Here is a 27,562-nt window from a genome sequence, read left to right on the forward strand (position 1 = left end):
GCACCACCAAATCCACCAGACATCGACCCAGCCAACGAGGACCTCCCAATCAATTGCGATAAACCAACCAGAGATGAGATCAGAAAAGCCATCACCATGATGAAGAACAGGAAGGCGGCTGGACCTGACGATATCCCAGCAGAGGCCCTGAAAGCAGACCTGGATGCCTCAGTGGAAATGCTGTACCCCTCTTTGAGAAAATATGGGAAGAAGAAGTGATTCCGGCTGACTGTAAAGAGGGATATCTCATCAAAATCCCCAAGAAAGGAGACCTCAGCAACTGTGCCAACTATAGAGGAATCACACTCCTGTCGCTGCCATGGAAGGTCTTCAACCGAGTACTCTTAGAGAGAATGAAGGATGCCGTCGATCCACAGCTACGAGATGAACAGGCAGGTTTCGGCAGAACAGATCATGCACGGACCAGATAGCAACGCTCCGCATCATAGTCGAGCAGTCTATGGAGTGGAACTCCTCGTTGTACATCAACTTTGTTGACTATGAGAAAGCATTCGATAGCGTGGATCGAGAGACCCTCTGGAAGCTCCTTCGGCACTATGGCATCCCAGCAAAGGTGGTCAACCTGATCAAGAATTCATATGACGGCATACACTGTAGAGTGATCCATGGAGGGCAGCTCACAAACAGTTTCCAGGTGCGAACCGAGTCAGACAAGGATGCTTGTTGTCACCACTTCTCTTTCTTCTCGTCATCGATTGGATTATGAAGACATCCACTTACAAGCGTAGGAATGGAATCCAATGGTCATTGTGGACGCAGCTTGATGACCTGGACTTTGCCGGCGACCTTGCACTCCTTTCGCACAGTAAACAGCAGATGCAAGAGAAGACCAACGTAGTGGCAGCCACGTCATCACAGGTTGGCCTCAACATCCACAAGGACAAGACCAAGATCCTTAGGATCAATTCCATCAGCAACGACCCAGTCACACTGAATGGAAGCCCCCTGGAAGAAGTGCAGTCCTTCACCTACATAGGTAGCATCATCGACCAGCAGGGTGGCACAGACGCAGACATCAAAGTAAGGATTGGTAAGGCAAGAGCAGCCTTCTTACAGCTCAAGAACATCTGGAGCTCCAGAGAGCTGTCTTTGGCAATAAAGATTCGACTGTTCAACTCCAACGTGAAATCAGTCTTACTGTATGGAGCTGAAACCTGGAGGACAACCAAAACAACCACCAGGAAGATCCAGACCTTCATTAATAGCTGCCTCAGAAGGATTCTCCAGATCCGCTGGCCAGACACCATCAGTAACATCCACCTCTTGGAGAGGACCCATCAACTCCCAGCAGAGGAAGAAATTAGAAGGAGAAGGTGGGGCTGGATAGGACATACACTACGCAAGCAGCCAACCAACATCACCAGACAGGCACTGCAGTGGAACCCCCAAGGCAAGCGGAAAAGAGGCCGCCCAAGAAATACCTGGCGACGCGACCTTCAGGTTGATAGCAAAAAAATGGGCTATACCTGGAACCAGCTAGAGCGAATGGCCCAGGATAGAAGACTATGGAGATCTGTTGTTGGCGGCCCATACCCCGGTTGGGGTGACGGGCATGAATGAATGACACACACACACACTCCATTAGCCAAAGGGCCAAGGAAACACATTAACATCGCTAGTACAGGAAGCTAGCAACTGATTTAAGCACTGAACTGTTGATGCCATTTGTAGCTGAACACACAATTCTATGAGCTAAATTCTCCTTTTACAAGGATTTTTCCTGCACAGGATAAAGATAATTCTATGCATTTCAACTTCTGGGGTTTCCTGGGAATTCCTTCCATTTGAGAAGTGTGGGAAAGGAGTTATTCTCACTGCAAAACAAGCCACAGGTTTTGCCCCCTTTGCTGATCTTGGGGAACCCACTGAAAGCAAGTAGCATTTGAATGGAAGCCACTGACCTCCTAGATATGGTCCCGGAAGAGTCATTTGCCAGGAGCTCCTCTGACTGTGGCTGCCCATGGATTCCAAAACTACAGAGGATCAAGCTCTTTATGAGACTCAACATGCTGTACACAAGGCACTTACTTAATACATAGACTACCCCTACGGGTTGGGAGGGGGGTAGAATGGGGTGGAACCCAGCTAACATTATACACCCACTTCCCTTCCTCTCCCTCCCAGCTGAAACTGCTCAGAAAAAGTGGGGGTGGGAAACATGCTGTAAAAAGACACTCCCCATTGTTCCATGTTTCCTGGCCTAGATCCTTGGGCACAAATTCCCCATTGTGTGAGGAAGCATCAGGGAGCACAAAAGCGGATGTTAACATAGCATTAAAGCAATATTTAGAGACTATAGCAAGGAATTATGTGTTAAGATTAAAATTCCATTCTCAGTTCATTCTCTGGTAGCTATTTTTCAAGGTCTTTAATGGTGGAACATCTTTCATACCACACGTATTCTAATACCTGGACCCAACAGAGCAAAAGTGGCTAGATCCACAGGTTTCCACAGCACACTATTCTTTAGAATACTAAAAATACAGCCCACTCAGGAGCATTTATGAAGGGATAAAGGTCAAGGTCCACTGGAAACATGCTACAATTGTGAGGCAAGAGAAGAATCTAGAAGATGCAAAAAGTTAAGAAAATAGGAACATGTTTAAAGAAGAGAGTTCCTATAATTTTCCCCTCCATGGACCCAGTTAACTGTGTGAGCAATGGCCAATGTAACTTCAGTTTGCTACTGACAATTTAAACTGACATTCCAAGGCTTGATTTAAAATCTAAGTCCCTCGATCCTGTTTCAGTCTAAGATCCCTGCCTATCCTTTAAAAATTGGTGTGTGTAATTTTAGGAAACCCTATACTTCCCTCCGCCACATTTAAACTTGTTTTTAGTACCCTCAATCCAATGTTTCATTTAGCAGGCTACATTATTCATTATGATATTTCTTCCACCATTCTTTGAAATCAGTTTTCAGAAACTGTATCAGAGCTGATCACTGGCATTCCAAGTTCCAGCCTAGTGCGAATTAAAACGACTGAGTCACTTTTTAAACCCCTTAGAAACAGGACACAAAACAAACAACAATTGACTCAACGGGAGACAATAATATACAAGCTGTTAGATGAGCAGTTTAAAAAAACAGGATTAGTGGGAAATAAAAAAAATTATTTGAACTATTAAGAAAGGGGGTTTTATTCCCTTGACCACCACTTTGAAATCCTTATAAAACATAAATAGAACATTTCAAATAATATTTTAAATACACCTTGTTGTTTTTTTTTAAAAAGTAGTCTTTATTGTGTCCCATGACTATAGCTCAGTTACCATGATTAACATATACTAAGTGATTGTAACAATTCTAAAGTGTTAATGAATAGTGATGTAAATGCAGCAAAATCCTTGTCTAAAGGTTAAGACTATTTGGCAATTTTTCCACAAATTCTGAAGACTTGACAAAGACCAGCCTATTGTTTGGGGGTTGACAAAAGCTAATTTTTATACATTTCCAGCACATTTTGGTTTCATTCTCATTACGTCTATTCCATCTCCCCCCACCCAAACACAAACAGACAATTTCCCTCCAGCCCCAGAGTGGATGCTTATCGGTGAGTAATGTGTTTGCTCAGGTTGAATGGTATCATTAGGTAAAATGCACTTTCTGGACTTTGCCACATTTGACAATATTTACTAATAATTCCAAGGCAGAAAAAAGAGGGTTGTAACATGAGTCGCTTTGGGAGTAGAGAATGACTGGGAGTGGATAAACAGAAATTCCTCTTAAAATTAAAAAAATATATAATTTATTAGCACTGGATATAATTGTTACTATTACATTCATTACTCGTACACATCCACAGCACACAATGGGCCAAGTTCTGCCTGGCTATGTACTGCATAGGGAAGTGCATGGCAGGCAGGGAGGGAAGTGCATGGCAGAAAACCCAGCCAGCAGAAGAACTGAGAAGTTTATCAGACTTCACAGAGGTAGTGTTCTAACCATCCTTCTTAACAGGAGCCATGGAAAGGTGTAATGCAATATGGGGACTACACTCACTGATCACCTGTACCTGCATATACACTCCCTGACCCAGCAATGACCTCTATGGAAGCTCCCACTTATTCACTGTCTCAACAGGAATAGATTGTGTGAAGAGGCCAGGCATAGGGCTAACTGGAGAATGACCCAAATAATCAAAGCACTTAGATAACACAGTGATAGAAAAAAGCTAAAATAGATGGTTGGTGAGACAGACAGAATGTTTATTCTGATTAGTCATACATTCAGAATATTAATACTGCAGTTTTCATGTAAACCTTGTTCAGAGAAGGGGATGGATAATATGCATCTATCCAGGAGCCTGCCAGAGTTTTATGACTGTTTCAGAAGTGGAAATCCTTTTCTAAGCTGTGCTCAGCCAGACAACTGTAAGCATGAGGAGTTACTGATGAAAAAAGACTGGGACTGCTTAATTTGGAGAGACCAGTAAAGGGGAGACGATAGAGATATACAAAATAATGATGCAATAATATCCAGACACAGGGTGGGAAATGAGATTTATGCTCTAATCTGATATTCTTGCCTTGCAGAGCAGAATGATTTGGAAAAATGCAGGATATATAGCAGTGCTTCTGACCATTTTAATTAACTCATTGTCATCTTGTTTCCAGCCTGATCATATAGTCATTATTCAGGTAAAATTCAGTGCAAGTTTTGTCTGACAACAGCCTCCAGGATTAGACCTTAATAGAGTTGTGACATCTGCCTTTCAACCTAAGCAGATGTGGGTGTCTGGATATGTTTATTTGCCAATCCCACAGTGGCAGTCACAATGGTACGATACAAACCTGTCTAAGTTTAATGCTTAAACGCTGTGGTTTTGCCATTAAATTAATTCAGCAAAAGGAAAACTGTAATGTTCATTACTTCGCATATGGATCAACATAATAAATTACTTGGAAATAGTTATTGTAAAGATTTTAAGGGTGACCACTGAACACTGCAGTTTAATTAAAAGCAGGCTGCATTTTTCTTCTTACTCTTGCTTCTATAAAAACTAAGTTCAGTTTGTTAATGAAGACTATTATTTGAAGAGGATTAAAAGATGACAGATCTCGCCTATAGTTTCTTACTAGTCATAAATTTACAGCACTAATTCAAGATGGTCATTAAAATGAAATGAAAATATTTTAATCTACTTTTGCCATTAATCATTACATTTTTACCAGACCGTACAGCTGAGTTATATGAAACAGATTAATATTCTTTACAACAGCATAACTTTCCCATTTCTGCTCATTCTGCACGATATCATCCTCATCTTCTTGCTCAGAGAAGATTTTATAACTCAATTCCTCTTCTCTCTCTCTCTTTTTTTTTTTTAGCCAGATGGCCAAAGCTCTTACCCTTTTGTTATTCAGATTTATGACCTCACAGACCATGCTAGTTGAAATAGAAGACATGAAGGTTTGGACAACATCCTCTTGGAAAACAAGCTCAGGTGTCAATTAAAATCAAAAGAGGAAAAAATGCATATTATGTAGCAAGAAATTGATAAGAGAAGAGTGAGCATTCAGATCCTCCCATCTAGCTGTGTTCATCAGGAGACTGAAGAGGACAGAGCAAAGTTGCCTTTAAGACACCTTAATACTCCCCAGATCCTGGTGTTTGGCTGGGGACCAGTCCACTCTTTCGCATATGTTAGAGAAATTCAAGTGGCTATTGGCAACCAGAGATTGCTGGGGCTTAGGGATGCTATGGCCTTGCCCCATTCCCCTTGGCCACACCCCTATGCCAGAGGCTGGGTGGGCTGGTGGTGTAATAGCTGCCATAATGGCTTTACAGTGTGCAAGCTTTCCCCTAGGCAGGGGAAATCTTTCTAGGGCCAGATCCTCTGCCCTTATATGGCCTCTTTGTGCCACGGTAGCAGCACAGAGCTGCCTGCGGATGCGTAGGATCAGACCATGGTTATTTTGTGGCCCTTGCCTCAAAAAGCAGTTTCTTCACAACATGGAGCTCAACTGAAGCAACTGGCATGTTCAGTGAGTTTTGTACGTGAGAAGCAGTCCCGGTCTGGGCTGCTAGACTATCGGCAATTTTTGCCTGGTGGTGCCTATAATCGGACCATTCCAAATACCAACATATATGTAATGAATAAGCTAGCTGGGTGCTTAGAGCTGCTTCCTGTTAAAATAGGTGGCAAGATCTCAGGCTGAGCAGGATCTGAACAGTACCATCTGCTGGCCAACAGTGCCATGTCATAAATCAGGGCCACAAGCCAGTATGCCACCCTGTTCTAACAGCTCAATCTTTCCTTTCCTCCAGTTCAGGCTGCCTGGCATCGTGAGAAGCACGAGGACAAAAAGAGAACATAAGGAATATGGGGTCACCCCTCCTCAGGATGGTCCTGTAACCAGTAATCCAGCCCAGGAGGCCTGGGGAAGGAGCCATTGCTAATCTCTGCTGTCCCAGTGTAACCTATTGGTGAGCATGTATTACAAGGCCCCCTCTCTAATTATCACAGAGGATAGGAGTTATTATAGCCCCCAGTTACACAGCCCTTGCCCCTTTAGCCCAAGCCATAGGAGCTCATGCTTTTAGTTTGCAAAAGCAATGCTTTTTACTACACTCAATGTATGCTATTGATAACATAGATTGGCATAAGATGAGCAGGTAACATCAATGCAATAATGAAATATTAGATGAGATCAGAACTGGAAGATCAGCTTTCTTGAAGACGTATGTCTAATGGGGCTGTTTGCTTAGCCACACCAAGCTGACTATTAAGTGTTTATGATTTATCAATATTGCTACTCTGAGTGTCTAAGCCAGGGGTAGGCAACCTGCGGCACGCGAGCTGATTTTCAGTGGCACTCACACTGCCCGCATCCTGGCCACTTGTCCGGGAGGCTCTGCATTTTAATTTAAATTTTAAATGAAGCTTCTTAAACATTTTAAAAACCTTATTTACTTTACATACAACAACAGTTTATTTATATATTATAGATTTGTAGAAAGAAACCTTCTAAAAATGTTAAAATGTATTACTGGCACACGAAACCTTAAATTAGAGTGAATAAATGTAGACTCAGCCCACCACGCCAACCCCTGGTCTAAGCCTTGAGTCTAACTTTATAACATGCAATGACGACTTGAACTACATCTAAGACTAGATGTAATTATGCATTTTATTTGTACACATTCACGAATGAATCCAGGCCCTTAGTCCATAGCCTCAGAGGGCCCTTTGACAGCAGAAAAGGTACGACTCCTCTGAGAGAGGGGGTGCTCGATCTAGGGAAGAGCTGCCATGCATAGGTTGCATACCCTTGACATAGCACAGAGATCCACTCCACACCAGTTTGCTACATGGAAGGGACTGGGTAGGGCAGACCTGAAAACTGTTCATTCAGTTATTTCATTTACTAATCTAATAAAAGAAGCTGTCTTCTATACCACATTTCAAAGACTTCCTACCAAAACTACATTTGCTCAATCTAATCTAAGATGAAATTCAATAAGGACAAATGCAAAGTACTCCACTTAGGAAGGAACAATCAGTTGCACACATACAAAATGGGCAATGACTGCCTAGGAAGGAGTACTACAGAAAGGGATCTGGGGGGCCATAGAGGACCACAAGCTAAATATGAGTCAACAGTGTAGCACTGTTGCAAAAAAATGCAAACATCATTCTGGAGTGTATTAGCAGGAGTGTTGTAAGCAAGACATAAGAAATAATTCTTCCGCTCTACTCTGCTATGATTAGGCCTCAGCTAGAGTATTGTGTCCACATTTTGGGAAAGATGTGGACAAATTGGAAAAAGTCCAGAGACGAGCAACAAAAATGACTAAAGGTCTAGAAAACATGACATATGAGGGAAGATTGAAAAAATTAGGTTTGTTTAGTCTGGAGAAGAGAAGACAGAGGGGACATGATAACAGTCTTCAAGTACATAAAAGGTTCTTACAAGGAGGGAGAAAAAATATTCTTCTTAAGCTCTGAGGATAGGAGAAGAAGCAATGGGCTTAAATTGCAGCAAGGGCAGTTTAGGTTGGATACTCGGAAAAACTTCCTAAATGTCAGGGTGTTTAAGCACTGGAATAAATTGTCCAGGAAGGTTGTGGAATCGTCATCACTGTAGATTTTTAAGAGCAGGTTACACAAATACCTGTCATGGATGGTCTAGATAATATTTAGTCCTGCCATGAGTTCAGGGGACTGGACTAGATGACCTCTCGAGGTCACTTCCAATCCTACGATTCTATAAACTAATGTACTTCAGAAAGGCAACCCATCAATTGTTATTCTTCATTATTTGTTACCATTATTTGCATTATGGTAGTGCCTAGAGGCCCCAACTGAGATCAGAGTCTCCTCATGCTAGAGGTAGACATAGTACATACATATAATAAGAGGCAGTCAGTCCCTGCCCTGAAAAACTTCCTGTTTGGACAAGTCAGACAATGGCCAGAAGAGGAAATGGAGAGACAGAAAAGAGAAAGAGCTTGTGCATGGTCACACAGCAGATCAGTGTGGCAAAGCTGGGATCCAATCTGTTGTGTCTTTGATCTCTACCCTCATTAACAATATGAGGAAACCACACAAACACAGTAAGGTTCCAAATAACTGTGTTCACTAACTATGACACAATGCAACCCACAACCCCTAACTACATATAGACGCTGATGCTCACGTAGATTCTGGTGGCTTTGGCCTCCCTTCATAAGCTCTACTGTATTAAAACATGTATGAAAGTTACTCAGGGAACTGTACGGTAACATTCCACTTTGGAATGAAGAAGTTACTCACCTTGTGCAGTAATAATGGTTCTTCGAGATGTGTGTATGGGGTGCCGCCTGGAACTGGGGTACTAGTGAGCTTGCCTGACTCACCAGCCTGGGCTCCCTCTCACTCTGTGCTGCAGTGATAAGGTTCTTTAAGCAGTCCCTGCATGGGAAGGCACAGCTAAGGCACCTCCCAGTTGCTAAGACAGGCACCACCCCCTTTGGAGAGTAAACCCAAAAGGCTGATTGTGGGTGTTTTCAACATCACAACATGTTTCAGAAACACATACATAGCCAAACTTCATAACTTCACATATGACAATGGCACATACCATCCAATGAGATATTAATGTCTAGCAGATCAAGACTTTTAGAATGATACCTCACAAGGCATACTTTGTACAAAACATATCCTAACTACATGACAGTGGTGAATATTGGGGTACAAGGGTGTCCCAGTGTGTTCCAATGGGTGCTCCACTGTAGGTGCACTTACGTCCTTGCACTGCCAATTGGAGAACTTTGATAGCAGTGTCTGTTTGGCCCTCACATGTGCTGTCCCCTCCTCATGCCCTGCCAAAAGGCTAAGCAGCGTGTGCGGGCAAACTGCCCTCAGTTCCTTTTCTACCACAGAGTCCTTGACAAGAACTCCAAAGTAGATGAGAGGAGGGTGGGTTGTGGAGCACTCACAGGGACACGGATCCCTAAGAACCATCGTTACTGCACAAGGTGAGTAACTTCCTCTTCTTCTTCGAATAGCGTCCCTATGGGTGCTCCACTGTAGGTGACTCTCTAGCAGTATCCCCACTGCAGGGTTAGGGCTTTGGAGTCGAGTCCATTATAGATGAAAATACCATGGAGCTGAAGATGGCATAAGAAGTGGAGTCCCTGATAATCGTGTAATGTTCTGCAAAGGTATTCACAGACGTCCAGGTTGCCACTCTACAGATTTCTGAGATAAGAACATTTTTGAGGAAACTGACCTCCTGGAGGGAGTGCAGACTTCGGATGGAGGTGTTATGTTGTGAACCTGGCAGTACTGTTTGAGACTCATTTGGAGAATCTCTGGGCTGATATCTCTGTGCTCTGAGACCTCTCTGCAATGGAAAGGAAAAGCTTAGGAGATTTCCTAAAAGCCTTCATCCTAGCCAGGTAAAAGGCCAGGGCTCTCCTAACATCTAGCATATGCAATATAGCCTCCATTATCACGGCGAGGCTTGGGGTAAAAGGTCGGGAGGTGAATCAGTAGGTTTATGTGAAAAGGGGAGGTCACTTCAGGGGCAGTCTGGGAGTGAACTTGTCCTGAGAGAATATTGTATAGAGGAGGTCTGCCATCAGTGCTGCTGCTTCCCCTATTCTCCTCGCCATGGTGATCGCCACCAGGAAGGCTGTCTTCATCAACAGGTATGCGAATGAACAAGTAGCCATGGGTTCAAAGGGAGGTCTAGTCAAGCTTTTTAGTACCAGGTTTAGATCCCATGTTGGGGTGGGATGTCTGGATTGGGGAGAAAGGATTACTATTCTCCTGAGAAACTGTTTTGTGGTTGGGTGTGAGAACATGGAGTATCCCTCTACTTGTTGATGGAAGGCTGCTATAGCTGCTAAGTGAACTCTGAATGAACTGAGGGATAGCCCTGATTTTTTGAGAGTCAGTATATAGTCTAGGACTATTGGGAGAGTAGCAGATAACAGGAAAATTTGTCTAGAATTACACCAAACCTGAAACCTGGACAACTTTTGCAATTAAGTATGACGTGTGGTAGATTTTCTACTGTGTAGTAACACTTCCTGTACCTCCTCAGAGCAGGATCTTTCTATGTGCTGGAACCACGAAGGAGCCAGGCTTGAGGTGGAGTATCTGCAAGTTAGGAGGGAGAGTGTCCTTCATTCTGCGATAGGAGATATGGAGTGGGTTGGAGAGAGATTGGTGGGCACATCACCAGTTGTGACAGGTAAGGGTACCAGGTCTGTCTCGACCAGGTGGGAGCAATCAGTATGACGTTTGCACTCTCTCTTTTTATCTTTAATAGGGCTTTTGATGGGGGAAAGGCATAGAAAAGGTCCCTGTCCCATGGAAAAAGGAGAGCATCCCCCAAGGAGTGTTGCTCTATCCCTGCTCTGGACCAGTAGAGCGGACATTTCTTGTTCAGGTAAATGGCAAACAGGTCTGTGGTTGGTGTCACTGACCACCTGAACAGGTCACAAAGTATTGCTGGGCTTATCTCCCATTTGTAGTAATGTGGGAACTTGCGACTGAGACTGTCCACTATCGAGTTTTGTAATCCTGGAAAGTAGGCTGCTGATTACATGATGTGGGACATGCACCAGTCCCATAAGGTTAGTGCTTCTGCACAAAGGGAGGGCCATCTGGCACCTCCCTGTCAATTTATGTAGTACACGCATGCTATGTTGCCTGTTAAGATTCTTGTGTGTACACCCTTGATTAGTGGGAGGAAATGGATGCAGGCATTCCTGACCACCCTGAGTTCGAAGAGGTTGATGTGAAGAGACATCTCTGTGGATGACCATTTGCCCTGCATCATAAGGTCATTCAGATGTGAGCCACACCCTTTGAGATATACATCGGTAGTGAGAAGTAACAACGGGGAATTTTGTGAGAAAAGGATCCCCGTGCAGAGATCTGCTGGATTTTTCCACCAATTCGGGGAGCATTTGACCCTGGTGGGTAGTGACAGCAGTTTGTCTAATCTGTCTCTGTTCTGTAGACTGAGCTGAACCACATTGGGAGGTACCACATGTAAAGTCTGGCATGAGGTATCACAGATGTGCCTGCCACCATATGCCCCAGAAGTTGGAGGCAGTGTCTGGCTGATATCTGAGGGCTGTTTTGTACTGTCTCTATGAGCATAGCCAAGGTGTGGAACCTGTGTTGCAGCAGGAGCGCCTTCGCCTGTAACAAGTCGAGGCAGGCCCCTATGTACAGGGTGAAGGTTGATTTTTGAATGTTGATCTGTTGACCCAACTCCATGAACAAGTCTACTGAGGTTTGGGTGACCCAGCAGGCCTCCCTGAAGCAGCAGGCTCTGAAGAGACAATTGTCCAGATAGGGAAGTAGATCATGATCCCCTGAGAACATAGGTAAGTCATCACTGTGAAGATGAGAGGCCTAAAGGGAGTACTCTGTATTGGTAATGATGCTGGTCCAGGATAAATCTGAGGAATCATCTGTGGGAACAGAACCATAGAATCATAGAATATCAGGGTTGGAAGGGACCTCAGGAGGTCATCTAGTCCAACCCCCTGCTCAAAGCAGGACCAACCCCTGCTAAATCATCCCAGCCAGGGCTGTGTCAACCGGGCCTTAAAAACCTCTAAGGATGGAGATTCCACCACCTCCCTAGGTAACCCATTCCAATGCTTCACAACTCTCCTAATGAAACAGTTTTTCCTAGTATCCAACCTAGACCTCCCCCACTGCAACTTGAGACCATTGCTCCTTGTTCTGTCTTCTGCCACCACTGCAAACAGACTAGTGTCATCCTCTTTGGAACTCCCCTTCAGGTAGTTGAAGGCTGCTATCAAATCCCCCCTCACTCTTCTCTTCTGCAGACTAAAAAAGCCCAGCTGCCTCAGCCTCTCCTCATAAGTCATGTGCCCCAGCCCCCTAATCATTTTCATTGCCCTCCGCTGGACTGCCTCCAATTTGTCCACATCCTTTCTATAGTGGGGGGCCCTCATCCTCGATCTGCTGGCAATGCTCCTACTAATGCAGCCCAATATGTCATTAGCCTTCTTGGCAACAAGGGCACACAGTTGACTCATATCCAGCTTCTCATCCACTGTAATCCCCAAGTCCTTTTCTGCAGAACTGCCCCTTAGCCAGTCAGTCCCCAACCTGTAGCTGTGCATGGGATTCTTCCGTTCTAAGTGCAGGACTCTGCACTTGTCCTTGTTGAACCTTATCAGATTTCTTTTGGCCCAATCCTCCAATTTGTCTAGGTTACTCTGGACCCTATCCCTACCTTCCAGCATATCTACCTCTCTCCCATCTTAGTGTTATCCACGAACTTGCTGAGGGTGCAGTCCATGCCATCATCCAGATCATTAATGAAGATGTTTAACAAAACCAGCCCCCAGACAGACCCCTGGACAGTTGGCTTGATACCAGCTACCATCTAGACATCAAGCCGTTGATCACTACCCGTTGAGCCTGACGATCTAGCCAGCTTTCTAACCACCTTGTAGTCCATTCATCCAATCCATATTTTTTTAACTTGCTGGCAAGAATACCGTAGGAGACCGTATCAAAAGCTTTGCTAAAGTCAAGATATATCACGTCCACCGCTTTCCCCATATCCATAGAGTCAGTTATCTCATCATAGAAGGCAATCAGGTTGGTCAGGTATGACTTGCCCTTGGTGAATCCATGTTGACTGTTCCTAATCACCTTCCTCTCCTCCAAGTGTTTCAAACTGGATTCCTTGAGGACCTGCTCCATGATTTTTCCAGGGACTGAGGTGAGACTGTAGTTCCCCAGATTCTCCTTCTTCCCTTTTTTAAAGATGGGCACTAGATTTTCCTTTTTCCAGTCATCTGGGACCTCCGCCAATCACCACGAGTTTTCAAAGATAATGGCCAATGGCTCTGCAATCACATCAGCCAACTCCCTCAGCACCGTCGGATGCATTAGATCCGGCCCCAGGGACTTGTGCACATCCAGCTTTTCTAAATAGTCCTTAACCTGTTCTTTCACCACTGAGGGCTGCTCACTTGCTCCCCATACTGTGCTGCCCAGTGCAGCAGTCTGGAATCAATATGTGGAAAAAATCATCCTGTAGGTCAAGGGCCTATTCCAGAGATGGAATAATCGCTGCTAGTGAGACCATCTTCAATTTTTACCTTTGACAAATTTGTTCGGTGCTCTGAGGTCCAGTATGGGTCTCCAACCTCCTTTCTTCTTGGGTATCAGGAAATAAGAGTAAAAACCTTTGTCTCACAGATGCTAAGGTACAGGCTTTATGGCTCCTAGATGGAGGTGGTGGTCTATTTCTTGTTATAATAAAGTCTCATGAGAAGGGTTCCTAAAGAGGTATGGGGAAGGGTATTGGGGTGGCGGGGGGAGGTAAAATGGATGGAGTATCCATTGCAGATGATTTCCAGGACCCATCGGTCTGATGTTATTGTGACATTCTGTACCTTGGGGGAGCGCCCTGCAACCCCCATATTCCTCATTTATATATGATTGTGATCTTGCATATAAAGCAGGCTGTGAGAGGTATCAGGGGAAAGGTTATGATCTGCTGAAAGTCATTTTTCTATCCATATATGTATATCATGAATGCATATGAAGTTATGAGAATTTTGTTGTATGGTTGTCACTAAAACATGCTGTAAGTTGCGGGGATCAGCCAGATATTAGCTCCCCAGAGGCAACAGCAAAGAAAGCAACCAATGCCCGGGCGGGGTATCAAACAACCCATCAACAACTATTGTCCAGCAAGGGAGCTACAACTCAATGACTCACCTGCATGAGGCCACACCAGGGGAATTGCTCAACCTTGCCTGGAGACTCAGTAATGCCCACCCGACATGCCTGGATTTGCGCTCCCCAAGCACATGAGACTGAGGGTATAAAACAGAACACAGCAGGCCCATGCTTAGCCTTTTCTCCTGCCCCAATCTATGCTGCAAGCAACAAGAACACTGAAGACTTGAGACTCCAACAGAGGAGACTGGCCCAGATTTCAAGGGTGAAATCTGTGTACTACGAACTGCAATATCCAGTGGGGTAAGAAAAACTGCTAGATATTGTCCAGTCTAATAGGGTTGAGAGTTTAGACTGCATGCTTCTCTTTTCTTTTATTTTGGTAACTAACTCTGACTTTTTGCCTATCACTTATAATCACTTAAAATCTCTCTTTTGTAGTCAAATGTATTTTACTGTTTATCTTTATCAGTGAGTTTGTATGAACTGTGTGGCAAAACTGCCCAGGTTGGAAAAGGCTAGTGTCTGTCCACTTTCCATTGATGAAGTGGTGAATCAATTAATAGATTTGCACTGTTCATCATGAGCAGTGCAAGACAGTATATTCCTGCAGTACAGTGCTGGGAACTGGGGGTATCTGGCTGGTGCCTTTCCCTGTGTGATTCATGAGTGGCTCTGGGAGCATTCATGCAACATAGCTGGGTGTGGGGCCCCACATGCTGTTGTGCAGAGTGATCACAGCACCTCGAGTGGTTTGCTGCTGGTCACTAGCAAGGCATTGTGAGAGACAGCCCAGGCTGGAGAGTGTTCAGGGGGCACAGCGGTCCCACAGTCCCAGGCTACACCCCAGGAATCCCGTCACAGTTATACATTCACAGTCATTGCGGAACGAGGCAAGGTGGTACCCAAACTGGAGCAATGGGTTGGTCGACTGCAGTTGGTGTTGAGGGGAGTGGTCTGTCAACACCTTGACCACCACATAAAAATTGATGTTTTGAGGTAGATGGTTGTGATGCGGAAGCCTGTGGGCCAAGTTTAGAAAACCTGGATTTTTTTCCCCCCCTCAGGCTCACAGAAACTTTGGGTTGGAAAATGCAAAGTGCAGGATTTATGTTGAGATTGTAGATTAAACTTTCTTTTTTGTCCACAAGTATAAAACCCTAATGAGCAGAAAGTGGCCCTGGAGACTTTAAGCATATGGAGGGACTGGTCAGTCTTCTCAGCAAACAATTTGATGCCTCCAAAGGGAAGATCTTCTATAGTAGTCTGTGCTTCCTTAGGGAAGTCAGACAGGTGCAACCAGGACACTCGCCACAGACCAAAACCCCTGGAGAGATGGACTAGACTGCTGTGTCGGCTGCACCAAGTGCTGACTGGAGCACCGTCTTGGCCACTAGTTGCCCCTCATTGACAATGGCCTGGAACTGATCAAGATGCAAATCTGGGAGCTGATCAATAAAAGTGTTGAGCTTTGTGTAGCTGTTGCAAACTATCAAACTTTAACAGCAAAGTATGACTGCAATTCTAAACAGCCATGTGGCAGAGGAATAGGCCCTTCTCCCAAAGACGTCGAGGCGTTTCAACTCCCCATCATCAGAAGTGGATCTCACTTGGTGTTGGCAGTCCCGGATGTTTATGGCATCCACAACAACAGAATGGTATGGGGGGTGGGGGGGTGAAATGAGAAAAAAAATTCCATCTTTCTACCTGGGACATAATATTTTTATCGGCATGTAACAGGTGGACATGACCAATGCTGGGGTTTGCTATATAATCCTGGGCAGATCCAAAAGGGCCTTGTTGATGAGGAGGGCTATTCTGGAGGAGGAGGAGTGCAAGATATTCAGGAGCTTATGATGGGTATCTGCAGCGTGTCTCCTACCCTTTTAGCCAAGTCCTGAAATAGCCTGAAATCATCAGCTAAGGACAGTGGAGGCGGCATTGCTGCCTTGTCTGGGAAGGAGGAAGAGATGTTGGTCCTTGGTGTGACTTCCTCCTCGAATCTGCCCTCCTGTTCCTCCATGATCTCCTCTGGAGGTTGGGAGGTTTTGGATGCCTTGGCTGAGGGAGAGTATCTCAAGGGCTTACGGCGCTTCACGCTGGATGCCCGAGAGGTGTGAAGTCTAGATGCTGCCCAGGGACCCCCAGCAGGGCCACTGGGGTGGTGGGATAGTGCCTGGTGGTGGTGTCCATAGCTGGCCATACCATGGCGGCTAAGGAGCAGGCAGAGAGTATGACTGGGGAGCCCCAGGTTGACAGCAGGCACCATAAGGAGCCTGGGAGGAGTGGTGAGAGATGACCTCCTCTGGCTCACTATCTGAATCACCACTAGAGAGTGAAAGTGTGTGATATGGTGCCAGTGAAGATTCCCACATCCAGAGAAGATTCATTACCAGAGCCCCAGTACTGAGCAAGGGAGACTCTGGTATATCAGATGCCATGAGTTCTCTTGAGTGCCGGTGCCAATGGTGGTTGTCAGGGGGTCGGTGCGGAGGGAATCAGAGATCTTGGCTGTGACGAGTGCTCCGAGGCAGAGTTGGTCACTGTTGATGGTATTCATACCAGCAGCATCTTCTTAATGGTGGTGTGGTCTCTTTGTCCTTGTCCTTATCTACTGGTACCATTGGCTCGGTGCCTATGCCCATAAGGTCTTTAGGAGCATCAATGGTGCCTGCTGCTCCTGACCCTCGTGAGCTGTAGGTACCACGTTTGGACTGTCTCAGTACCGATGATACTGAATGTGCCGGCAATCTTTTTCGGCTTCCTCAGGGCTCACAGCTCTCTTTTTAGAAGCCTTAAGTGAGGAGTCCACGGCTGTTTTCTTAGACCCTTAGTCCGTAGATGTCGAGGGCTGTGGGGAATATTTGTGCCGTCCGAGTGACTTCTGGCTCAGGTCCAAGGAAGGCTGAAGAGCTGCCTCTGTTGGGATAAGTTTTTGTCTCAGCTCCCTATCCTTCCAAGATCTGGGCTTGAATTGTTGGTAGAGACCACACTTGTGAGGAATGTGGCCTTCCCGAGGCAGCAGATACAGCAAGAATGTTTATCTGCTGCAGGGATGGCCTCCTTACATGAGAGGCACCCACTGAAGCCCAGTGAGCTAGGCATGCTCTGCGCTTGGCGGGTGAGGGAGTGGGGGAAAGACCCCAGACAAAGGGGAACTAAAAGTCTTTTTTTTTTTTCCTTTTTTGGAGGAAAGAATAAAAAGAGAATCTACAACTAAGAGAAAATGGGGAATAATTAGCTATTGAAATGCTAAAGGAGAGAGAGACAGAAAAGAGATAACCGTCCACAAATGGACTGCTAATGGCTCTAACCTAGCCAGGGGTGGTTGAGAAGGAACTGAGGAGGCGTCACCCCTGTGGGCTGGTTAGCCTCATGGTGGGGCATGAGGAGGGGACAGCACATGTGCGGGCCGAACGGACATCAAAAGTTCTCTGATCTAGCAGCGCAGGAACGCAGGGAAACCCTACAGTGGAGCATCCCTAGGGACACTACTCGAAGAACCATAGTTCGGTTTCCAAATAAAACAAACAGAATGGCAATTTTATTGTACTTCCCATTTTGAACTTTTAGTGAGTATAGTACTGAAGAAAGTGATGGATTAATAATACTACTTGGGCTATGTAGGTGGGTGTTGTGAAAGCCTATTCATACAACTCAGCCACTGCACCTATTCCATTCCCAAGGCTTCTCTTGAGCATATTCCATTCTTGGGGCTTTTCTTGCTAAATAAACTGAACTGTGCCAAACTCAGATAATGTATTTGCGCTGTAGGCACCAGGTTGAGACAACCAGACTCATTTTCACTAGTAAAGCAAGAAATAAAACGTTTCTGTACTCTAACAAGGTTGTTAAATACACAATATTTCAGGAGCATAAGCAAAAGTCTCTTGCTCACTGAACAAGACTGCAGAAAGACCAGCTTTTGCAGAATATTTAGGTTGCTTCACTCAATATAAAATTGCACAATGACTTTCAGTCCTGAGCAGACTATCACAGCTTTTTTTGTTTTTAAGAAATACAGCACTCAAGATGTTATGCTGATGAATGATGCTTACTTGAAAGAGCAACTTAATGTCTGACAAAGTTATTTCCTCACAGGCCAAGCTATCTGAATTTAATTACATTTCTGACCAATAAATAAATAAATAAATAAATAAATAGCAAAACCCTGAGCCAACCTACACTTTGCAGTTTGCATTGTAATCTAATTGAGCACCCTGATCTCCAAGTCCACATGTCACAAAAACTCATGACTCTCTGTGTGGGTGTGGGTGGGGGGTTGGTTCACCTCTTCTAAACCGGCATTTACCTACCAAACTGTTTCTAATGGCAACCTTTTTTATTTGTGTAAAATGAACACAAAAATTAAAAAAGTAAAAATAGGAAAAAGGGGGCCTCCAATAATTATCTAGAACAGTACACATTATTCTTCCAGACACAGTTGACGGATTTGCTTACATGAATACTATTACATTTGAAAAGCTATACCTTGAAATATTTCCATTAAAAGACCAACTTAAATATATCTGAAAGCTACTGACTCTGAGCAAGACAGGAGATTTGTAGGAGGAGGCGTGATTTTTAAAATAAGTGGAAGAGAGTAAAACAATAAATAATTCTTGCTGACATTAAATTTTTAGTTCCTTGGGCACACAGATTTTAATACACACAGATTTTTTTAAATACCATAACAAAGTGTTTTCTAATTGCCTAGAACAAAAGTGGCTAATGCAGTGAATTTTCTAGTTCATTGAGATGGTGAGATCCTTGGTAACCTTGGAGTTAGACTACTAAACACATGCGATGGGCAGAAAGAAGGGAATGTCTTGAGACTTTGAGAATATAATCCAGAACTAAATTCCCTCTAAGATGTGCGGCCGCACAGCAGGCTATACAGGGCTGCGCAGTAGCAGCCTGGAGAGAAGAGAGGTAGGGGGTGGGCGGGGACTGGGGAGGGGAGCAATTTAGTTGGGGCGTGCAGGGCTGCCATGGGCCCAACCCCGGAACTTGCTGCTGCCAGCAGGGGGAGAGCGGGGCTTCCTCAGAGCTCACTGCTGCTGACAAGGGGAGGGCGTCCTCTGGCCCCAAGCCTGCCTGCACACCCCCAGCCAGAGCACTCACCCCTCCAACCCAACCCTCTACCCCAGCCCTGAGCCCCTCATCCCTGGCCCCACGCCAGAGCCTGCACCCCCAGATGGAGCCCTCAACCCCCCCCACCAACCCTCTGCCCTAGCCCTGAACCCCCTCCCGCACCTTGAACCCCTCATCATCAGCCACACTCCAGAGCCCTTACCCCCACCCTGGATCTCTCACCCCCCACACACACACTCCAACCCTCTGCCCTTGCCCTGAGTCCCCTCCCACACTCTGAACCTCTCGCCCCCCCATTAATTTTTTATGTGCACCAATATGGAGGTGATTTGGCACACATCACCTCCATATCGGTGCACATAACTTATATTTATTTATTTCCTCACATGAGTGGGAAAAATTAGAGGGAACACTGATCCAGAGTAGTGTTATTTATCCACATTAGATAAAATACAAAAGAGATCACTCCATATTGGCGTAGATAATTGCAATAAGGTCATAAATCCGTTCAAGGCTGCTGCACTCTAGATCCTACATCCAAGGATCTAGCTGATGCCAGTTGATAGGTATCCTCTTAGGCCTGGTCTACACTAGGAGGTTATGTCGAATTTAGCAGCGTTAAATCGAATTAACCCTGCACCCATCCACACAACGAAGCTATTTAGTTCGACATACAGGTCTCTTTAGTTCGATTTCTGTACTCCTCCCCGACGAGGGGAGTAGCGCTAAATTCGACATGGCCATGTCGAATTAGGCTAGGTGTGGATGGAATTCGACGCTAATAGCTCCGGGAGCTATCCCACAGTGCACCACTCTGTTGACGCTCTGGACAGCAGTCCGAGCTCGGATGCTCTGACCAGCCACACAGGAAATGCCCCGGGAAAATTTGAATTCCTTTTCCTCTCTGGCCAGTTTGAATCTCATTTCCTGTTTGGACATCATGGCGAGCTCAGCAGCACTGGCAGTGATGCAGAGCTCTCCAGCAGAGGTGTCCATGCAATCTCAGAATAGAAAGAGGGCCCCAGCATGGACTGATCGGGAAGTCTTGGATCTGATCGCTGTGTGGGGCGATGAGTCTGTGCTTTCGGAGCTGCGCTCCAAAAAACGGAATGCGAAGATCTACGAGAAGATCTCCAAAGCCATGACAGACAGAGGATACAGCCGGGATGCAACGCAGTGCCGCGTGAAAATCAAGGACCTGAGACAAGGCTACCAAAAGATCAAAGCGGCAAACGGACGCTCCGGATCCCAGCCCCAGACATGCCGCTTCTACGAGGCACTGCATTCCATTCTAGGTGCGGCCGCCACCACTGCTCCACCAGTGACCGTGGACTCTGACGATGGGATAGTGTCGACGGACGGTTCCTCGGAGATTTTCGCGGACGGGGAAGATGAGGAAGGAGATGAGGAGGGCGAGGCAGTCGACAGCGCTTACAACGCTGATTTCCCCGACAGCCAGGATCTCTTCATCACCCTCACGGAGATCCCCTACCAACCCTCCCCAGCCGTTAACCCGGACCCTGAATCAGGGGAAGGATCAGTTGGTAAGTGCTTTAAACATGTAAAAATTTATTTTTAACAGAACAGGAATATTAACTATCTGAAAAGACGGTCAATATGAACGGGGATAGAACAGAAATCCTCTTGGGAGATCTCCACGAAGGTCTCCTGGAGGTAATCAAAAAGCCTCCACACGAGGTTCCTGGGGAGAGCGGCCTTATTGCGTCCTCCGTGGTAGCACACTTTTCCACGCCAGGCTATCCTCAGGTACTCTGGTATCATTGCCTTGCAGAGCATGGCGGCATAGGGCCCTGGTTTTTGCTGGCTTTCACGCAGCTTGCGGTCTTTATCTGTCTCACTGATCCTCAGCAGGGTGATCTCGCTCATGGTGACCTGCTTTGAATTAGGGGAATGTTAGTATTGGGACTGCTTGCCTGTTCCTTTACATAACTATAACCGGCGGTTTACAGCCACGTGGTGGAGGCGGGACAGGGGCAGCATACAGGGATCTTTCCCGGGGACAGCCGCGAGGGGGTGGGACAGGGGCAGAGCTCATGCTTTCCGGATTGCCAGCAGCAGGAACTGGCTAACACTAGGAGCATTGCTTTGACCGTGAAAGGAGGGCACTGCTATAAATTAAGTTTTAAGCAGCCAAAAGTCTACGGCTTACCATGTCTGCCTGCTACATGAATTCTGCTGTTCTGCCCTGCTTGTCTGATCTCCACTGCAAGACCACAGGCACTGAATGCGAAGGCGGAAAATTCGAACCTGTCCTGAGTGTGCATGAGATAGGTGCTGTGCATGGTCTTGTTCACAGAGACAGACTACACTATGTTCATTGTTTGCAAAAATGTATCTTTGTAAGGAATTCACTCCCTTTTTCCCATCACACAGCTGCAACTGTCTCCCGACTTACCCCGGCATCCCCCTCACAGAGGCTCACACAGATTAGGCGGCGAAAGAAAAGGACACGGGACGAGATGTTCTCTGAACTTATGGGCTGCTCCCGAGCCGAGGCGGCACAGCAGACCCAGTGGAGGGAGAACATGTCGCAGTACCAGCGCTCACACAGCGAATGGGAGGACAGGTGGCGGCAGGAAGACCAGCAGGCGACTCAAACGCTGCTTGGACTAATGAGGGAGCAAACGGACACGCTCTGGCGCCTTGTGGATGTTCTGCAGGACCAGAGGCAGGAGGACAGAGCCCCACTGCAGTGTATCTGTAACCGCCCTCCCCCGCCACAAAGTCCCATATCCTCCCTCACCCAAAGTACCAAGAAAGAGGGGCGGCAGGGGCCGTGAAAACTGTCACTCCACCCCTGCACAGTGCTCAATTACAGGAAGGCTGTCATTCCTTAAATTTTGATAAGTCCTTTCCTTCCCACCTCACCCAAGCCCCCGTCCCAGTTTCATCCCCTAACTGTCTAGTTGATAATAAAAAATACTTTTCTGTTAATTACTGTTTCCATCATGTTCTTTTACAGGAGACTGTGTTTGAAGGTGGGGAAGGGGGTTGGTAATTGGACAGGACTCTTTACCAGGGTACAGACACGGGGGCACGTTCAGCAGCAGGTCACACACACAGTGCAGTCACTAGGCACCCTGGTCAGTCTGGGAGGTGGTTTTCATGTTCTGGGGGGGGCTATGTGACTTTGTGGCAGGGGAGGGTGGATAGAGATCTTATGCAGCGGTCCTTATCCTGGATCACAGAGCCACGCAGCAGGGGATCTGTAACCGTCCTCCCCCGCCACAAAATCACAGCCACCACACACAGAGTCCCGAAAAGGAGGGGTGGCAGGCTCCGTTGAAACAACCAGTCCGCCACTGAGGACCGCTCTAGGAGCAGGAGCCTGTCATTCCTCGAGTTTAGAAGTGGTCTTTACATCACTACACACCCTACCCACCACAGTCTGCGTCCCAGTTTCAACCCTTTACCGCGAAATCAGTAATAAAGAAAACGGTGTTAATTAACAAAGTTCCATGTATTTTATTTTTAAACGTGCGTTGGAAGGGGGGGAATGGGGTATGTAACTGCAGAGGATAGTCAACATTAGCTGGGTAAAGAAACGGGGGCAGGTTCAGCTTCTCTGTAAACAAACTTAATAGTCACCGGTTACCCTGCTCACTGAGGAACCTAGCTTTCAAAGCCTCCCGGATGCACAGCGCTTCCCGCTGGGCTCTTCTAATCACACGGGTGTCTGGCTGGGCGTAATCAGCAGCCAGGCTATTTGCCTCAACCTCCCATCCTGCCATAAAAGGTCTCCCCCTTGCTCTCACAGAGATTGTGGAGCACACAGCAAGCTGCAATAACAATGGGGATATTGGTTTCGCTGAGATCTGAGCGAGTCAGTAAGCTTCTCCATCTCCCCTTGAGACGTCCAAAAGCACACTCCACCACCATTCTGCACTTGCTCAGCCGGTAGTTGAAGAGTTCTTTGTCACTGTCCAGGGCGCCTACATAGGGCTTCATGAGCCAGGGCATTAGCGGGTAGGCTGGGTCCCCGAGGATCACTATAGGCATCTCCACATCCCCAACAGTTATTTTGTGGTCCGGGAAGAAAATACCTTCCTGCAGGCGTCTAAACAGACCAGAGTTCCTGAAAACACGTGCGTCATGAACCTTGCCCGGCCATCCGACGTTGATGTTGGTAAAGCGTCCCCTATGGTCCACCAGTGCTTGCAGCACCATTGAAAAAGTAGCCCTTTAGGTTAATATACTAGCTGGCCTGGTGGTCCGGTCCCAGGATAGGGATGTGAGTTCCATCTATAGCCCCACCGCAGTTTGGGAATCCCATCGCGGCAAAGCCATCTATGATGACCTGAACGTTTCCCAGGGTCACTACCTTTGAGAGCAGTAGCTCGATGATTGTGTTGGCTACTTGCATCACAGCAACCCCCACAGTAGATTTGCCCATGCCAAAGTGGTTCGCTACTGACCGGTAGCTGTCTGGCGTTGCAAGTTTCCAGAGGGCTATGGCCACTCACTTCTGCACAGTCAGGGCTGCTCGCATGCGGGTGTCCTTGCGCTTCAGGGCAGGGGACAGCAAGTCACACAGTTCAAGGAATGTTCCCTTACGCATCCTAAAGTTTCGCAGCCACTGTGATTCATCCCAGACCTGCAGCACTATGCGGTCACACCAGTCCGTGCTTGTTTCCCGGGCCCAGAATCGCCGTTCCACAGCATGAACATGACCCATTGCCACCATGACGTCCATGGCGCAGGGTCCCGTGCTGTGTGAGAGGTCTGTGCCACTCTCAGACTTCATGTCCTCACCGCGCTGCCGTAGCCTCCTCGACCGATTTCTCAGCATCTGACTGTGAAAAAGGTGGACGATAAGGTGCGAGGAGTTGACAACGGCCATAACTGCAGTGATGATCGCAGCGGGCTCCATGCTCGCAGTGCTGTGGCGTCCGCGCTGTCACTCACCAGAGAAGTGCGCGAACTGATTGCCCGCCGGTGGGAGTGACGGTTGAATGACGACAGTTACCCAAAACCACCCTCGACACATTTTTTCCCCCAGCAGGCATTGGGGGCTCTACCCAGAATTCCAATGGGCAGCGGGGACTGTGGGAACTGTGGGATAGCTGCCCACAGTGCACCGCTTCCAATGTCGACGCTTGCCCCGTTAGTGTGGACTCACAAAGTCGAATTACTGTCCTTAGTGTGGATACACACATTCGACTTTGTAATATCGGTTCCACAAATTCGATTTAAGTAGAATCGAACTACTCTGGTAATGTAGACATACCCTTAGAAACAGTAAGAAAGCCAAGAAGAGGAATGCAAGTGGTAGCAGGCAATAGTATACCTAGCCAAGGTCCATTATGAATATGTGACTTTATTGACATGAACCGTTATCATATACATCATTGTTGCAACCCGGATCCTCTGGTTTCACCAGGTCTTGTACAGAGGAGATCAAGTGGGGTGTCTATGGAAAGGTTGTAGTTTGCTGGTTATGATTATGCTGTCTGTATGTGTGTATCATTCTTGTATTTGAAGCTATGAATATTGGCAATGTACTTGTATCTCAATGTGTTTGATTCTAAGTAGCCTCAGTGAAGCATTTGGTCAGCTTCTTGAGAAAGGACTATTCTCAGAAAGTGCCCAATCAAGAAACACTTAACTGACAATGGACTTTGAGAGATGCCAATCCGCATCTGAGCTTTCCTGGGAACATTCAAACTAACATGTAAACAATGGCGTGGGCCTGCAAAAAGCTGAATCATTCATGGACCTGTGACTTGCATAGGTGGCTACAAACGCCACCTAGTTGTTATGACTTTGCATAGAAGAACAAAGGAGATTCTGCCCACAAGAGAGAGAATATAAAAGGCCCTGGAAGGCTCTCCATTTTGTCTTCAGCTAGCTCAAGAGATGGCCTTGCCACCCCCAAGAGATGCCTGAAAGAAACTGGAACAAAGGACAGTAACTCTGGGGGTGAGAGTGGTTGCTGGACCAAGACTAGGAAGGAGTCCAGTCTGTGAAAGAAGCTTATTGGAACATCTCTGGGGGTGAGATTTCATCTGTAATCAGTTTCTTAATGTATTAGGCTTAGACTTGCGTGTTTTGTTTTATTTTGCTTGCTAACTTACTTTGTTCTGTCTGTTATTACTTGGAACCACTTAAATCCTACTTTTTATATTTAATAAAATCACTTTGCTTATTAATCAACCCAGAGTAAGTAAATAATACCTGGAGGAGTAAACAGCTGTGCATCTCTCTCTATCAGTGTTATAGAGGGCGGACAATTTATGAGTTTACCCTGTATAGGCTTTATATAGAGTAAAACAGATTTATTTGGGAGCTGGGTGTCTGGGTGCTGGAGATAACTGAAAACCATTTACCAGGTTACCTTAAATCTGCAGTGTTGGGGTGCATGGTTCAGACCCATGGTCTGTGCTGGAGCAGACTGACATGTCTGGCTCAACAAGGCAGGGTTCTGGAGGCTCAAACTGATAGAGAAAATGGGCTCAGAGTCACTCTTCCTTATACCTAATCCTCCCCCTCTGGCTATATCTGTTGTTATCCTGTTGTTCTCCCTCTCAATGTATAAATTTGGCATGGAGAGTACCTGGACCTCTCCCAACCGTCTCCCCCCAATGTCTAGTTTAAAGCTTGTTTAATCAGATGAGCCAGCCTCCCCCCTAGAATTCTACTTCCTTCCCTACTCAGGTGGAGCCCATCCCATGAGAACAGTTCTCTGGAATTAATTCTGCTGGTATCATTGTGGTACATAGCATACCAGCATAAGGACCAGATCTATACCCAGATGCAGCATCTCCTTCCTTTCCACCTCTGTTATCAGAAGACTGATGTCACATAGGGTCGCCTAGGGGAAACGGGGGAAGTTCTCATTAAAAGTGCTCTTACAAGAAAAAAAGAGCATGTAGACCCCCCCACACACACCTCCCATTCCAGATCATCAAACCACGCTCAGCATGGGTTGGCAAGTAGTTTAAGCAGCTGATAGGGGACTGGGGCCTCACATGTGAGATTCTGTAATTTGGCAGTGAAAACATTCCCCCCTCCCGTTGTTCGTAAACAGCTTTCCATGGTGCTATGGGAAGGGGCGATTGTTTGACAGGCTCTTGACATGCGCCTGCCATAAACTTCATTAAAAATGCGGTCTCCCATGACTCAGGGGGTGGGAAGGCTACTCACCATCACTAGAACAGCAAAATGGCGCAGCGAATGGTTACGGATTCTGATTATATTATGGCTTGCACCTAGTGTAATAAGTTGTGTTTCTTTTTTGTTTGTTTGTTTTTTAAATGAAAACAGCCTTGCTATGGAAACATTTCTGCATGGTCCCTTTCTCTTTTCCTTATGACCGACAACTGTAAATGTGTCCTTCAGTGTGTCACCAACACCTGAAAGCAGACTTCCAGTGATTAGAACGGGAAGAAAGAGAACGTGGGAGGACATGTTCACTGAGATAATGAATGCCTCTGGGACTTCTGACACAGAGCTGAGAGCATGGAGGATTTCACTGTCTGAGAAGTTAGACATGGACATGGAGAGCAGAAAAGCTTCCCATGAGCACGACTGTGCGGCGCAGGATGAGATACTTCAGATTATGAGAGACCAATTAGACATGTTGAGGCATCTGGTTGAACTGCAGGAACAGAAGCAGGAGGGAGGAGAGTCCCTCTGAAGACCCTGGTGGACAGCCAGCCAGCATCACCTGGCACAGAATCACCCTCCCCCAAGCGTTCCATGAGGCCTGGGCGAAAAGTCCATTATTCCTTTCATTTAACTCAGGGGGAGGGTACAAGGAACAGAAGGCACCCATTCAAAGACCTTTGATGGTCTGGAATGCGGTGTTATGTTACACAGCTGAAAATGTTTCTCCTGTTCCAACTTTACAACCCCTTTTCCCCAAGGCTAACTTTTTTTTTCTGTTCTCCCTCTTTACTTATGTTTGTTAAATAAAGTAAATGGATTTGAGAAATAAATGTTCTTTATTGAGTAGAAACAGTGGGCTTGGGCAGGGGGTTGGCTTTACAGGGACGGTGATACAAACCAGGTGAAGCTTTGGGAAAGCACTGTGCAGACAAGCAGCTTACATTACTGTGACTCATTACTGAAACGGCTTTTTAAAGCCTCATGGATATGCAGCTCCCCTTGCTGTGCTCTTCTTATTGCCCTGGTGTTTGGCTGCTCAAAAATGGATGCCATGCAATCTGCCTCAACTGCCCACCCCTACAGAAAATTTCCCCCCTTTTTTACTCACAGATATTATGGACCACACAGCACGCAGCTAT

At 46.3% G+C, this 27,562-nt stretch overlaps 1 protein-coding gene across 6 annotated transcripts in view; it reads right to left on the reverse strand.

Annotated features, from left to right (window-relative positions):
• The window catches only part of MSRB3 (methionine sulfoxide reductase B3), a 149,319-nt gene that overhangs the window by 38,069 nt on the left and 83,688 nt on the right, over window positions 1–27,562 (reverse strand). The window lies entirely within an intron of this gene.

The sequence above is a fragment of the Mauremys reevesii genome, linkage group 1 (genome assembly GCF_016161935.1).
Source record: "Mauremys reevesii isolate NIE-2019 linkage group 1, ASM1616193v1, whole genome shotgun sequence".
In the NCBI taxonomy this organism is placed as follows: domain Eukaryota; kingdom Metazoa; phylum Chordata; order Testudines; family Geoemydidae; genus Mauremys; species Mauremys reevesii.